We start from the raw sequence: 16,345 nt of genomic DNA, 5'->3' as shown, positions 1-16,345 counted from the left end.
TCAGAATCCTTGAATGTAAATTTTTTTTCTTAGTTTATTGTTTCACTTCTAATCTGTCTGTATTGGTTTTGTTTGTACAAAGTTTTGTTTTTGTTTGTATGAAAACTTTTTAACTTAATATAATCTATTCTGTATTCAGTAATGTACTCTAGTTCTTCTTTGGCCACAAATTCTTTCCTTATCCATAGATCTGAGAGGTAAATTATCCTTTGTCCCTCTAATTTGATTACAACATCATTTTTTTATGTCTAAATCACGAACCCATTTGGACTTTATCTTGGTGTAGAGTGTTAGGTGTGTGTCAATGTCTAGTTTCTGCTATACTAATTTCCAATTTTCCCAGTACTTTTTGTCAAATAGGGAGTTCTTATCACAAAAGCTGGGGTCATTGACTATTTTGTCCTGTGTACCTAACCTATTCCAATGATCAACTAGTCTATTTCTTAGCCAGTACCAAATGGTTTTGATGACCATTGCTTTATAATATTGTTTTAGGTCTGGCACAACTAGGACAGCTTCTTTTGCATTTTTTACATTAATTCCCTAGAAATTCCTAACTTTTTGTTCTTCCAGATGAACTTTGTTATTACTTTTTTAGCTTATAAAATAATTCTTGGGAGTCTGGTAGGCATGGCACTGAATAAGTAGATTAATTTAGGTAGTAAATCATTTTTATTATATTATCTCTGCCTAAATATTATTTTAGGTAGCACATCATTTTATTATTTTATCATGAGCACTTGATATTTTTCCAGTTGATTAGATCTGACTTTATTTGTGTGGAAAATGTTTGTAATGTGGTCATGTACTTCCTGACTTTGCCTTGACAGGTAGACTCCCACATATTTTATATTATGTATAGTTGCTTTAAATGGAATTTCTCTTTGTATCTCTGGCTCCTTGACTTGATTGGTAATACACAAAAATTCTAATGATTTATTAGGATTTGTTTTGTATCCTGCAACTTTGCTAAAGTTGTGAATTATTTCTGGTAGTTTTTTAATTGATTCTCTAAGTATATCATGATATCATCTTCAAAGAGTGATAATTTGGTCTCCTCATTACCTGCTGTAATTCCTTTAATCTCTTTTTCTTCTCTTATTGCCAAAGTTAACATTTCTAATACAATACTGGATAGTAATGGTGAAATGGGCAACTTTGTTTCACCCTAAATCTTACTTGGAATGTTTCTGGTTTATTCTCATTACATATGATGCTTGCTGGTGGTTTTAAATAGATGCTGTTGATCATTTTAAGGAAAACTCTATCTGCTTCCATTTTGGGGGAGAGTTCATCCCATTCACATAACTAACTATTTTCCATCATCTTGTTTTCCCCAAGTTACAATTTTCTCTTTTCTTTCTCCCTTATCCTCTCCCCAATATTTTCCTGCTTACTACTATCTCCCTCAAACAGCCTTCTCATTTTATAGCCCTTCCCCATTTCTTATGCCTTTTCCCTTCTACTTCTGCTCTTCCTTCTATTAGTCCCCCCTTTCCTTTCCCCTTTCTTCTCCTACTTCACTATAAGATGAAACTAGTTTCTCTATGAAGCTAAATATTTCTGATATTCTCTCTTTGAACCAAATCTGATGAGAGTAAAATTGTAATAGTTTTTTCCTCTTCAAGAGATATAATTTATCCCATTTTAATTCTATTTTCCTCTTCTTCCAGTAGAATCACATTTCATCTTCTAATTTCTTTTTTAATCATCATAATAAAATCAAATTATACTTTCACTCTCTAAATATACCCATAAAAGTGACATAGATCATAAGAGTTAAATATGATCTTCCTATAGGGATGTAAGTTTTTTAACTTTTAAAATAAAATTATTTTTTCTTTCCTTCTTACCTTTTTATGCTTCTCTTAAATTCTGTATTTGAAGATCAGACTTTCTTTTTAGTTCTGGCCTTTTCATCAGAAATAAATGAAATTCACTTGTTATTGAATCTTTTTCCCTGAAAGATAATGCTTTATTAGATAGCTAATTTTTGGCTGCAATCCAAGTTCCTTTGCCTTTCAGAATATCAGATTCTAGATCATTTAATCCTTTAACGTGGAAGTTGCTAGGTCCTGGGTAATCCTGATTGTGGCTCCTTGATATTTGAATTGTTTCTTTCTGGCTGCTTACAATATTTTCTCTTGATCTAATAATCTTGAATTTTAGCTATGATGTTCCTTGGAGTTTTCATTTTGGGGATCTCTTTGGGTAGGTGATTGGTGAATTCTTTCAATGGTTCTAGGAAATCAGGGCAGTTTTCCTTGATGATTTCTTAAAAGATGATGTCTAGACTCTATTTTTCATCATGATTTTCAGGTTGTCCAATAATTCTTAGATTGTCTCTCCTCAATCTATTTTCCATGTCTCATTGAGTTATTCACTTCCATTTGTTCAATTCTAATTTTTAGTGAATTATTTTCTTCAGTTATGTTTTTTATATCCTTTTGTATTTGGTCAATTGAACTTTTAAATTAGGTGTTTTGTTCATCTGATTTTTTTTTCCCTTTTCACAAATTCTTTTTTTTCAATTAATTGGTTCCTTCTTCAAATCTATTTTGTAAGGAGTTTTATATATATATATATGTATATATAATTTTTCTATTTCACTAAATCTATTTTAAAGAGTTTTCTTCAAATAAAGTCTGTTTCCTTTTCCAAACTCTCTTGCCAATTTGTCATTTCCTTTCCCCATTTTTCTTTTAACTTTGAAGATCCTTTTTGATTCTTGCAACTCATATCACCCTTTAGAATTTCAACTGGAAATGATTTGTCTTTAGTATCCTCAGGGTTTGAGTTCTGTTCTCTTTCTCCATAAAAGCTATTTAAGATCAGAATTCTTTTTGCTTTTTTGCTCATTTGTTTAAAGGTTGAGGTCTGTTCTTAGGGCAAAGGGAAGATTGCCCCAAACTTCTCTACAGGTAACAGCAGCTTTACACTGCCCTTAATCAGTGCTATTGACTTCCTTCTGGAGCTGGCCAACTCCTACATTATTCTAGGGTTCAGAGGCTCCCTATTTGTCTCTTGTATCTGTGTTGGATGTCTCACAACCTATCTTCTAACTATGGCAGAGTAGCCAGTGCTTTTGGTAAATATTTTGGCTAAGGTTCTCTCAGCACATTCCTCACCTCACAGATGCCACCTGTCCTGGGTCCTTGCATTGGCCTTGTATTCAGCTACCTCCCTCCCCTCCTATACCTTATTGAAACAGACCTTTTCTGAAGTTCTTCTAAAATATCTTCTGCTGGAAATTTGTTACACTCCAAATATTTATTGGTTTGTCACTCCAAAACCAGTTTAGGATCTGAGGGACACCAGAAACAGCTCAGATAAAAATCTGTTCATTCTCTGCTATCTTGGCTCCATCTATACTTCTCTTCTTATTCTCCTACATATCTGACTGCTCCTTCTTAGTCTCCTTGGGTACATGCTCATCTAGATAAAACCTTCTAATCTAATAGTCCTTCAAAGTTCTATCTTAGGCCAAGCTCCCTTCTCCCTTTATACTTCATTTAATAATCTCATCAATCTTTATACATTTAATTTTCATCTTTATGTTGATAGTTCTCAAAGCTACTTATCTGTTATGGACCAGAAAAACAAAGATTCTTACAAGGTGTTAAGTCAGTGGAATTGATAAAGCCAATGGTTATCTAGTTTAGCATGGTGATTAATAGTTCTCTAAGTTCCGTATGATTGATTTAATCTTACAACAAATAATGGTTTCCTAGTGATATAATGATTGGTTCATACTCGGTGTAGAGCATATAAGTGGGGACTAAGAGCCAGATTCATTCAGAGCCAGAGAAGACAAGAGGATTGGACGCAGGAATTCAAGCTCTCAGAGCCAAGGAGAGAGATTCACTCCATCTCCCATCACCATGATGGCAAGCCTTTCCTACTTAGCTTCTCCACTGAAACCAAGATTCCAAAAGCCCTTTAAGAAAGCTAGCCTGGGCCTCAGGCAAGGAAACTAGATTGTGAAGGAGATAATAAAGGATTTTGACTTAAACACCTAACTATTCTTGAGGTGATTACACAACTAAAAGGAAGACTGGTTCAGAGACCTCCAGAAAACCAACCCAAAACACTATATCCTTGCCTAATATCCCTGATGACCTCCAATTGTGCATTTTCAATTGCTCCTCAGACATCTCCAAACAGATGTTCAGGAGATATTTAAAATTAAATGACCTCCAAAACACAGGTCATTATCCTTCCCCCAAAAAAAGCCTTCTGCATTCTGACTGTCCATATTGATATTTGGAGAAATACTCTCCACTCAGTCTTGGGCTTGAAACCTAGGAATTATCCTTAACTCTTAATATTCCCTATTCAATAGGTTGCCAAGACCTGTCAATTTCACCTCTGCAATATTTTTGAATTAGAGTCCTTTCTTTCTCCTCTGATGTTTCCACCACTCTGATGAAGAATCTCATTGGTTCACACTTAGACTAACAAAATAGCCTGCTGGTGGGTTGGACTGCTTCAAGTTTTTCCCATAAGGAGGAATGGAAGGTGCTTGACTCCTACCAGGATTGCATTGTATATGTAATTATCACCTATATAAATTTTATATGTACAATAATTTTTCTTTTTTATATTTAGAAAAATATTCATAAGAGTTATACTTATACAAATGAAATTATTACAGTGAGTACTAATTTTTTCATGTTTCATTGCCTGAATAAAAACTTTATCACAGTTTAAAAAATAAAATAACTGTAGACAACGTAAAATATTTGGGATATGCCAAGACCAATACAGTAACTATGTGAACACAATAACAAAATACTTTTCACACAAATAAAGTCAGATCTAAATAATTGAGAAAGTATCTATTGTTTATAGGCAGGTCAAGCTAAAATAATAAAAATGATAATTTTACCTAAGTTAATTTACTTATTCTGTGCCATACCAATCAAACTGCCAAAATTATTTTGTATAGCTAGGAAAAAATAGCAAAATTCATCTGGAAGAACAAAAGATCAAAAATATCAAAAGTTGTAATAAAAAAAAATGCAAAACCTAGCCATACCAGATCTAAAACTATCTTATAAAGTGACAAACAAAAAAACTAGTTGTTACTGGTTAAGAGATAGAGTATAAATCAGTGAAATATTTTAAGTATACGAGGCACAATAATCAATTATTAAACTAATCAATTATTTTTAATTAAATTAATGATTCCAGCTTCTGTGATAAGAACACACTATTTGACCAAAATTGCTGGAAAAACTTGGAAAAGAATAAACAAAAACTGGGCATTGACCAACATCTCACACCCATTACCAAGATAAGGTCAAAATGGGCACATAATTTAAACATAAAGGGTAATACCATAAGCAAATTAGGAAAACAAGGATCTGCCAGATCTATGAAGAGAGAAATTGATGGTTAAAAAAACCCTAAATGACAGTATGAAAGAAGATGAATAAGTTTGATTACATTAATTTATAAAGATTTTACACAAATAAAGCAATGCAATCAAGATTAAAAGGAAAGCAGAAAATCGGGAAACGATCTCTATAGCAAGTGTTTATTATAAAGGCTTCATTTCTAAAATACAGAGGGGAGAATTTAGTCCAATTTATAAGACTACAAGTCATTCTCCAATTAATAAAAGGTCAAAGAATATGAACAGGCAGTTTTCACATGAAGAAATTAAAGCCATATACAATCATATTATAAAATGCTCTAAATCACTATTAATTAGAGAAATGCAAATTAAAACAATTCTGAGGTACCACAACAAACCTCTCAGAATGGCTAATATGCCAGAGAAAAAAAAAGAAAGAAAAAAAAAAGAAAATGACAACATATTGGAGGGGATATGGGAAAAGTGGGACACTAATAATTGGTGCTGGAGTTGTGAAATGATCCAAACCATTCTAGAGAGCAAAAGAATCTAAAACTATACATACCCTTTGGTTCAGCAATACCATTGTTAGGTCTATATCCTAAAGAGATGAGAAGGCAAGAAAAAGAAAGAGCTATCTATATGTACAAAGATATTATAGTATCTTTTTTATGATAGTTAAGAATTGGAAATTGAGGGGATGTATCATGAGGGGAATGGATGAACAAGTTGTGGTATATGATTGCAATGAAATGTTATTATGTGATAAGAAATGACAAGCAGGATGACTTCAGAAAAACTTGGAAAGACTTACATGAACTGTTACAAAGTGAAGTTAGTAGAACCAAGTGAAAATTGTACATAGTAACAGCAATATTGGTACATTGAAGAATTGTTAACGATTTGGTTATTCTCAGCACTACAAAGATTCAAGAAAATATCTTTAGACTTAAGATGAAAAATGCTACCTGCCTCTAGAGAAAGAAATGATGTTTTTTGAATATAGGCTGAAGCATTATTATTTTAGAAGGGTGAGTAAAATAAGAAATAAGAAAGTAAGGGGAAAAGATAAGGTAACAAGGAAAGGATAAAAAGGGAAATTAAAAAGAGAAATAGTGAATAAAAATAAGATAGAGGGAAATTCACAAATAATAATTAGAATTTTGTCAATTTTATAAGAACATATGTCATACCTTAATAGATAAATAAAAGTATATGATAGGCAGTTTTCCAATGAAGAAATCAAATAATTTATACTCAAAAAATGCTCTAAATTATTATTGATTATAGAAATGCAGATTAAAACAATTTTGAGGCATCATTTGATACCTACTAAATTGGCTAAAATTATAGAAGTGCAAAGTGATAAAAGTTGGATAGCTTGTAGAAAAACTGAGACTATTCCAATAAGCATTTTCATAACATTAGTACAACTGTACATAAAACAAAAATTCTACCATGCACAACTTGCAAATAAACAATAAAATTATCATGTAATCTTTCCCCCCAACTTCATCTCCAAAATAGGTACCATTAGACAAATAGATGAAACTATATGTAAAATTATTCAATACATATTTCTACTTATTAGTTCTTTCTCTGGATGGAGATAGGTACTATGTTATGAAAATAATTATTGTATTCCATAAATTAAAAATAATTCTAAATGACTAATATGGAAATATTTTACATGATTGCATATGCATAACCTATATCAGATTGCTTAACCATTGCAAAAAGGGGGAAATGGAAGGAGGGAGGGGTAGAATTTGGAACTGAAAACTTTTTTTAAAAATGAATGCTAAAATTATTTTATGTATAATTAATGTGTAATTAATTGTAATATGTGTAATAATAATATTTTATTTTGAAAAAAAAATGTTCATTGGCCCAGAATTGTTACCCCTGGTATAAAGTTAACTAACCATGATTCACTGCATTAATTATGTTCATAATTTCTAACAGCACAATAATATTACATTTGATTTGTGTAGCTGACTTATTTAACCATTTTCCACTCTATGGAAATCTGCTTTTTTCCAGTTCTATGCTATTACAAAAAGTGCTTCCAAGAATATTTTAATGTGTATGAAGCCTTTCTTTTTATCATTAATCTTCTTGGGATATATTTCTAACAGTATAATATCTGTTTCTAAGATCTGGATTTTTAGTCACTTTAGTTGAATAAATGCAAATTAATTTTTGCTGTAAACATTCTGAGGTTTATCTGATAGAAAATTATTTGAGAACTCAGAACAAAAATGTTCCTGAAAGTTCTTGCCTCTGAGAAATTATTTTAACAACCTATGTTCTTGAATTACCTATTAACAGCTTATAATTTTTTCCCTTTGGGAAATCAAATATTAAAATGTTTAAAGTTAGCTTTATTGATAATGAAGAAATGTTGAAATGATGTTTCCTGTAGGATCAGGATTCAAGAAATGTTTTTCTCTAAGCAAATTAGACATATTAACTGGAAATAGTAACTTCAGGAATAATGCAAGGAAAATACATTAAGGAAATGGCAAAGAAGAAGTAAAAATATTTCCGTTTACAAATAATATAATTTCTTATCAGAAAACGCTAAAGAATGAATAACAACTCAAGATAATAAATAAGTTCAGCAAAGAAGCATATACAAGAAATTCTCCAAAAAAAAGCAATATTTCTAATTAACTACTAATTAATTACTGATTACTAATCAAACACATGGGAACAATAGATTAAATAGTATGTAAAATAGCAAAATATTTTAAATATATAGAAGTTAGCATATAAACACAAAGACAGAAATCATATAGATTCATCTCTTTAGGATAAATCTCTGGTTATATAAGTTTCCTAATATTATTGTATTTTTATTTCAATTTTCTTAAATTTAAGAAGATAAATGCTGTGCTACTTTATGTATATGTAATTTTAAAATACTATTTTACATTGTCAAAAAACAAAAAGTATATAATTTTTATAAAAATAGAGATTTAAATAATTAGAGGCATTCATTTCTCATGGCTAGATCATAGTAAAAATGATAATACCAATCTGTTTCAGTGTATTTTCAGAAGTTTTAGGAACTTGGAGTCTCTCATAAATGAGATGAGGCAGACCAAAAGTTATAAAAGGTATTTGTATTGAGTGTATTTTAATGCACAAAAAAGAAATTTTGAGTCACTCAAGATATTCAGGGGTATGGAAAGTAGAAAAAAGAATAATCTGGCAGAAAAGAGGGAAGAGGATTGATAATCCTATTAGAGATTATGCCTTGGGCTTGATATATTCAGGCCATTGAATTTTGATTAAAAGTAGATCAAGATCGTTTCTCCTTCACACAGAAGCTGTTTGACATCCTAGGAAACTATAATAACTTATCTTCTATAATTCATAACAGGGACTGGGTTATGAGTAGCTTTTGATGCTATTCTAGATTTAGAAAATTATAATGGAATATAATGAAAGTACATTAGAATAACAAATTCCCAGCAGAAGATATTTTGGAAGAACTTCAGAAAAGGTCTGTTTCAATCAAACACAGAGGGAAGAGGAGGGGAATCCTATCCAAGCTCTATCCAAGGCAGTGTGGCATCCAAGTTCTGGGGAATCTACTGGAAAGCTCTTAGTCAAAATACAGCAGTATTGGCTACTCTCTTCTGGTTAGAAGTCAGCAAATCAGAAGATTAGCTGTGACACACCCAACAAAAATAAAAAAAGGTAAATAGTGAACCTCTGAACCCCAGAATAATGCAGGACTTGACCACACCCACCTAACTCCAAAAGGAAGTCATCAGCACCAACTCAGGGCAGTGTAAAACTGCTGTCACCTGTAGAGAAGCTTGGAGCAATCTCCCCTTTGTCTTAAGAGCAGACCTCAACCTTTAAAAAAAAAAAAAGAGCAAAAAAGCAAAAAGAACTCTGACCTTAAATAACTTTTATGGAGATAGGTAACAGACCTCAGATCCTGAGGATACAAAAGGCAAATTGTCTCCAGATGAAGCCCCAAAGGGTTATATGAGTCGGTCCTCATCACACAAGATTCTCTTGGAAGAATTCAAGAAGGATCTTTAAAAAGAGTTAGAAGAAAAATGTGGAAAATAAATGAGAACTTGTCAAAAGAGTTTGGAAAAGGAAAATTATTTGAAGAAAACTCCTTAAAACAGGTTTAGTGAAATGAAAAAAATCATATAACTCCCTACAAAATAGATTTTAAAAAAAGAAACCAATTTGTTGAAAAATAGAATTTATGAAATGAAAAAACATTAGATAAGCAAAACACCTCATTTAAAAGTTCGGTTGGTCAAAGGCAAAAGAAGCTTAGAAAAGCTAACTGAAGAAAAGAAGTGAACAAATAGAAGTGAATGACTCAAAAAGACATCAAGAATCAATCAAACAAAAATTTAACAAAATGTAAAAAAATAGAAGAAAATGTAAAATATTCATTGGAAAAACAACTGATCCAAAAAATAGATTGAGGAGAAGCAATCTAAGAATTATTGGACTACTTGAAAACCATGATAAAAAAGAATCTAAACATCATATTTCAGGAAATCATTAAGGAAAACTGCCCTAATGTCCTAGAACCAGAGGATGAAATAGCCATTGAAAGAATTTGCCCATTATCTACCCAAAGAGACCTCAAAATGAAAACTCCAAGGAGTTCAAAATTCAATATTATCAGATCAAGGAGAAAATATTGCAAGCAGCTGAAAGAAGCAATTCAAATATCAAGGAGCCACAATCAGGATTACCCAGGACCTAACAGCTTCCACTTTAAAGGAACAAAGGCCCTGGAATCTGATATTCTGAAAGGAAAAGGAAATATCAACTATCCAGCAAAATTAATTATTATATTTCAGGGAAAAAGATGGTCATTAAATGAAACAGATGACTTTCATTTATTTCTGATGGAAAGACTAGAGCTGAAAAGAAAGTTTGATCTTCAAAAACAGAATTCAAGAGAAGCATAAAAAGCTAAAAGGGAAAGAAAATAACTTTTGTTTAAAACTTTAAAAGTTTATATCCCTATATGGGAAGATAACATGTTTAATTCTTGAGATCTGTTTCTCTGTTATGAGTATACTAAAAGGGTACAGGTTTGACTTCATTGTAATGATATAAAAGAGAAACTAGAGGAAGAAAGGTGATTGTACTGGAAGAGGAGAAAAGAGTTTAAATGGGGTAAATTACATCTCATGAAGAGGCAAAAAGGACCTATCACAATGGAGGGAAAGAAGGAAGGGGGATAAGCATTATTAGAATTTTACTCTCATCAGATTTAGCTTGAAAAGACAATATCAAACATATTTAACTTCACAGAAAAACTTGCCTCATCTTATAAGGAAGTAGGAGGGGAAAGGGGAAAAAAAATGGAGACTAATAAAAGAGAGAACTGAAGTGAAAGGGCAAAGTTATAAGAAAGGGGAAAGGGCTGTAAAAAGGGAGGAAAAGGGTGATCAGTGACAAAATACTGGGAAGGAAAGGGAAAAAGGAAACAGAAAAGTATAACTTGGGCAAACCAAGATGATGAGAAATACAGTGAATGGGAATGGGATGGAACTCTCCCATAAAATGGTAGCAGATAGCAGACTGGATTAGAAGTCAAAATCCTACAATATATTGTTTACAAGAAGCACATATAAAGCAGAGTGATACATTCAGGGTAAAAAAAAAAAAAAAAAAAAAAAGACTGGAACAGAATCTATTATGCTTCAGTTGAAGTAAAAAAAATAAAAATGCAGGGGTACCAATCCTGATTTCAGATCAGCAAAAGCAAAAATAAATCTAGTTTTAAAAGATAAGGAAGGAAACTCCATCTTGCTAAGGTACATAATGAAGCAATATCAATTATGAGCATATATGCACTAAGTGGCATAGCATCCAGATTCCTAGAGGAGAAGTTAAGAGAGCTGCAAGAATTAGACAGCAAAAGTATACTAGTGGGGGATCTCAACCTTGCTCTCTCATAACAAGATAAATCAAACCAGAAAATAATTAAGAAAAAAGTTAAGGAGGTAAATAGAATTCTAGAAAAGTTAGACCTTTGGAGAAAATTGACTGGAGATGGAAAAGAATATACTTTTTTCTTGGCAGTACATCGAACCTATACAAAATTGATCATGTATTGGGGCATAAGAGCATTAAAATCAAATGCAGAAAGACAGAAGTAGTAAATGCATTTTTTCAGATCATGATGTAGTAAAAATTATATGCAATAAAGGCCAGGAAAAATAAACCAAAGATTAATTGGAAACTATGTAATCTAATCGTAAAGATGGGTGAAACAACAAAACATAGACACAATCAATCACCCTACCTGGTTTAGGTATCAACACCATACCTGTGTCATAAAAAGAATTTGGTAGGACTCCTTCTTTGCCTATTTTTACAAAAAAAGTCTGCATAGCATTGAAATTAATTGCTCTTTTAATATTCGGTAGGATTCACATGTAAATCCATCTGGCCTTGTAGCTTTTTCTTAGGGTGTTCATTAATAGCTTGTTCAATTTCTTTTTCTAAAATGAGACTATTTAAGTATAATAATCAGGGCAACCTATATTTTTGTAGGTGTTCCTCCATTTCACTTAGGTTATCAAATTTATTGGCATAAAACTGGGCAAAATAACTCCTAATTATTGCTCTAATTTCCTCTTTATTGATGGGTTCTGATAAAGACCTCATTTCTAAAATATATAGAGAATTGATTCAAATTTATAGGAATTCAAGCCATTCTCTACTTAATAAATAGTCAAAGGATATGAACAGACAATTTTCAGATGAAGCAATGGAAATCATTTCTAGTTATATGAAAAGGTGCTTTGAATCACTATTGATTAGAGAAATGCAAATTCAGACAACTCTAAGATACCAATATCCACTTCTCAGATTGACTAAAATGACAGGAAAAGATAAGGACAAATATTGAAGGGGATATGGAAAAACTGGGACACTAATGCATTGTTATGAATAATTCAACCATTCTGGAGAATAATTTGGAACTATTCTCACAAGGCTATCAAACTGTGCATAGCCTTTGACCCAGCAGTGTTTGTACTGGGCTTGTATCCCAAAGAGATCATAAAGGAGGGAAATGTGCAAAAATGTTTTGGCAGCCCTTTTTGTAGTGACAAGAAACTGAAAACTGAGGGCATGCCCATCAGTTGGAGAATGGTTGAATAAGTTATGGTATATGAAATGGAATGTCATTGTTCTATAAGAACCTATCAGCAGAATGATTTCAGAGAGGCCTAGAGAGACTTAGATGAACTAATGCTAAGTGAAGTGAGCAGAATCTGAAGATCATTATACGCAGCAACAGCAAGATTAGATAATGTTCATTTCTGATAGACATGGCTCTTTTTAACAATGAGATGATTAGTGTGATGACAGTGTGATTAAGAGAGACATCTGTACCTAAATAGATGACTGTTGGGATCTGAGTGTGGATCACAACATAATATTTTCACTTTTTTATTGTTGTTTGCTTGCATTTTTTTTCTTTCTAATTTTTTCCGTTTTGATCTGATTTTTTTCTTGCACAGAATAATTGTGGAAATATTTATAGAGGAATTGCACAGGTTTAAGATATATTGGCTTGCTTGACATCTAGGGGAGAAGGTGGAAAGAAAGGAGGGAAAGAATTTGGAACACAAGGTTTTGCAAGAATGGATGTTGAAAATTATCCTTATAAATGTTTTGAAAATAAAAGGTTTTAATAATAAAAACAAGAAAGCATATTAGAGAGACCTCAGATAATAAGTAGACTTTCTATAACTTATTCTGGTCTATGTACCACATGAGAAATAATATTACAGTTGCAGAACCAGATGGAAAGAACCTTGAAAAAAGGCTTTACTTGGCCTTGGCTATTCCCTTGGCTTCTTTGCTCATGATTGGACTTTTTTGTTGATAGTACCCGATAAGAAAAAATGTTCTATAATCCAACACCCATTCCTATCAAAAAAAAAAAAAAACATTAAAGAGCATAGGAATAGATGGAGTTTTTCTTAAAATGATCAATTGCATCTATCTAAAACTATCAGCAAGCCTCAGATATAATGTGGATAAATTAGAACCATTCCCAATAAGATTCAGGGGTGAAACAAGGTTGTCTACTATCATCATTACAATTCATTAATGTATTAGAAAGGTTAGCTTTAGTAATAAGAGAAGAAAAAGAAATTAAAGGAATAACAGTGGGTAATGAGAAAACCAAATTATCAATCTTCGCAGATGATATGACATACTTACAGAATAAACTAAAAAACTACTGGAAACAATTAATAACTTAATGCAGGACCCAAAATAAGTCCCCATAAATCATCAACATTTCTAGATGTTAATAACAAAGTTCAGCAGCAAAAGATACAAAGAGAAGAAAAATTGTTCTAAAGACAAAGATAAATCTGTCTATATTAGCCTTGATCCAGTCTAATTCGCTCTGCTCCAGCAAATAAGGACACCATCCTTAAAAACCCTCACTTAATCTGAAAATCACTACTAGCTCTTTGTCCCATATTACTCTTCTCTTTTTACACCAACTCCTTGGGGGAAAAAAAAAAGTCATCTAATTTGAGTGCCAATTCTTCCTTTTCTCTCACTCACTTCTAAATTCTTTACTTTGGGACTTCAGTTCTCATGATTGAAATGAAACTGCTCTCTCCAAAATTACCACCAATCTCATAAATGCTAAATCTAATGCTATTTATTGTCTCAGGCCTCATCCTTTGGTCATCTCAGTTACCTTTGTCTCTTCTGATTATCTTCTATTAACTCTGTTCTCTCTTGATTTAGGTAGCAGTACTCTCTCCTGGTTCTCCTCTTATCTACTCCTTTTCAATCATTTTTGTTTGTCCAAGACACAATTGTAACTGTCTATGTTCCCCGAGGATCTGTCCTAGGTGCAACTCTCTTTTTCCTGTATCATATCTTACTTGATTTTTCTCATCAACTTTTATGGAATCATTCTATCTCTTTGCAGATGATTTCAAGATCTATATAACTAGACTTAATCAGGAGAAAGCCTAAACTCTACTCTCAAATCATAAACTGCAGTTTGGATATCTCATAGGTAGATACAATTCTCCTCAACTGCTCTCTTTCTTTAAAATTTTCATATTTCTATCAAGGACAGCACATCATCCCATTCATCTAGATTTACATCCTAAGTGTCACATTTGATTCTTCAATTGTGCTCATCATATCCAGGCTGACTTGGAATTCTTTTCATTTCTACATTCATAACAATTCTCAAAATGGACTTTTCCTTCCTGCCTTCCCCCCCCCCATTAAGACATCCAACAACCTACTTCAAGTCATTATCACTTTATGCCTGGATTATTTCTATAGTCTTTTGATTGGTCTGAAATCCACTCTAAGGATTTTCCTGAATTCCTATTGACTTACTCACTGACTAATTTCTGATCTGGTAACTGCTGAGGCTCTGTACTGTTATTCTTGGAGAAAAAGCAATTTCCCCTAAAGAGTATCTAGTTCTCTCTCCTTTTGGAAAAGCTTCAAATCTAATTTTAAATTTATGATTGTATAACTTTCCCTTTCCTTCCTTTTCTCTTGACTGTTATACTCTTTTATTCTTTCTCATCCTAGGAAGAGTCAAATCTCTTTTCTACTTTTTGATATCACAAGGATACCAGGAGAGAATGCAGGCTATTTATTTGATTCTTCCTTGTCACATGAGAAGCCTCTTTTTTGTTGTTCATACAGTTCTTTGATAAAATCTTTATTTCATGATTCTTTTGTTGTAATCTGTTGCAACTTCACTGGCTAAACTTCAATTTATTTTATTGGGAATGTAATATTTCATGGCTTACAAGTATACAACATCTAAAGAATGTTGGTATTTTAAATTGTGGGTCTTTAGTTCATAGAGAAAGAAGTACTAAAAGAGCTTCATTTGTAACAAAAATGAATTTTTAAAATTACATAAATTAGAGAGTTTCCCAATTATCCAAAGTCATTTCAAGCTTTATATTTTCTCCATTTTTAATTGAATCTAACTTGTTGATCCTTTATCTTTCATATATTTATACTAATATCTATATATCTATACATATATATTCATATATGCATATATGTTATCATTACATACATCATATTCCCAGAACTCAAAGACTTTGGTTTCCCGGAAGCTGCCCAGCAGGTCATGGGAATAACGCTGCCGGATCGCTAGTTGGCATCGTTTATGGTCGGAATTACAATGGTATCTTATCGTCTTCAAACCTCCAACTTTCAATAGCATACATATATGCTATTGAATAAGCTTGATTGCCTATTCAATTGTATGTAATAATATAGACAATATGAAATATACATCCTTTTTACTTTAAAAGATTTTTTTGTGCAGAATGCTAAAAATTATGTTCATGTTTAATATTTTGAAATTGATATTAAATACATAAGCATATATAAATGATATGCATAATAGTTCTTGTGTCCCATGTAATTAATTTAAAAACATATGGTAAGCATTTTTTAAAAATTACTCTTTCTTGAAGGCAAAGAACAGGCAAATCAAACTGTTATCTTTCTCTAGGTCAGTTCCCCAGATGTCATCCTTCATCAGGCCAATATGAGCTCAGAATGCTCTGCACAAATAATTCATATGAATATTTTAGGTGGGTTCTCTAACTTTGTATTTCTTATTTTTCTTCTGAGCTACTTCAATTCTGTTTTGCTCATAGAGCACAGCCCTTCTTCCTGTCCTGCAATCAGTTCTAAAGTTCTTAATGGAGAGCTTGATAGTGTCTATCACTTTTTCTGACTATTACATGAGTATTTTCCCTGTCAGTTCTTCATAAAATGGTCTTTTTGGCAAGCATATATTTGACATTCAAACAGTGTGGCCAGCCCCAAACTGTTGTATTCTCTACAGTAGAGTTAGTTTGAGAAAGGACCTTAGTGTCTGGTATCTTATCCCATCGGTGATCTTCAGAATTTTCCTAAAATAGTTCAAATGGAAATGATTAAGTTTTTTGG

The 16,345-nt window shown here is 32.1% G+C and overlaps 1 pseudogene; it reads right to left on the bottom strand.

The window, feature by feature from the left end:
- The window catches only part of LOC141552828 (putative ATP-dependent RNA helicase DDX47 pseudogene), a 68,853-nt pseudogene extending 53,245 nt beyond the window's left edge, over nucleotides 1–15,608 (bottom strand).
- Nucleotides 15,609–16,345: the final 737 nt, after the last annotated feature.

Source organism: Sminthopsis crassicaudata, chromosome 2, assembly GCF_048593235.1.
Source record: "Sminthopsis crassicaudata isolate SCR6 chromosome 2, ASM4859323v1, whole genome shotgun sequence".
NCBI lineage: Eukaryota > Metazoa > Chordata > Mammalia > Dasyuromorphia > Dasyuridae > Sminthopsis > Sminthopsis crassicaudata.
This window is presented reverse-complemented; position numbering and strand designations above follow the sequence as displayed.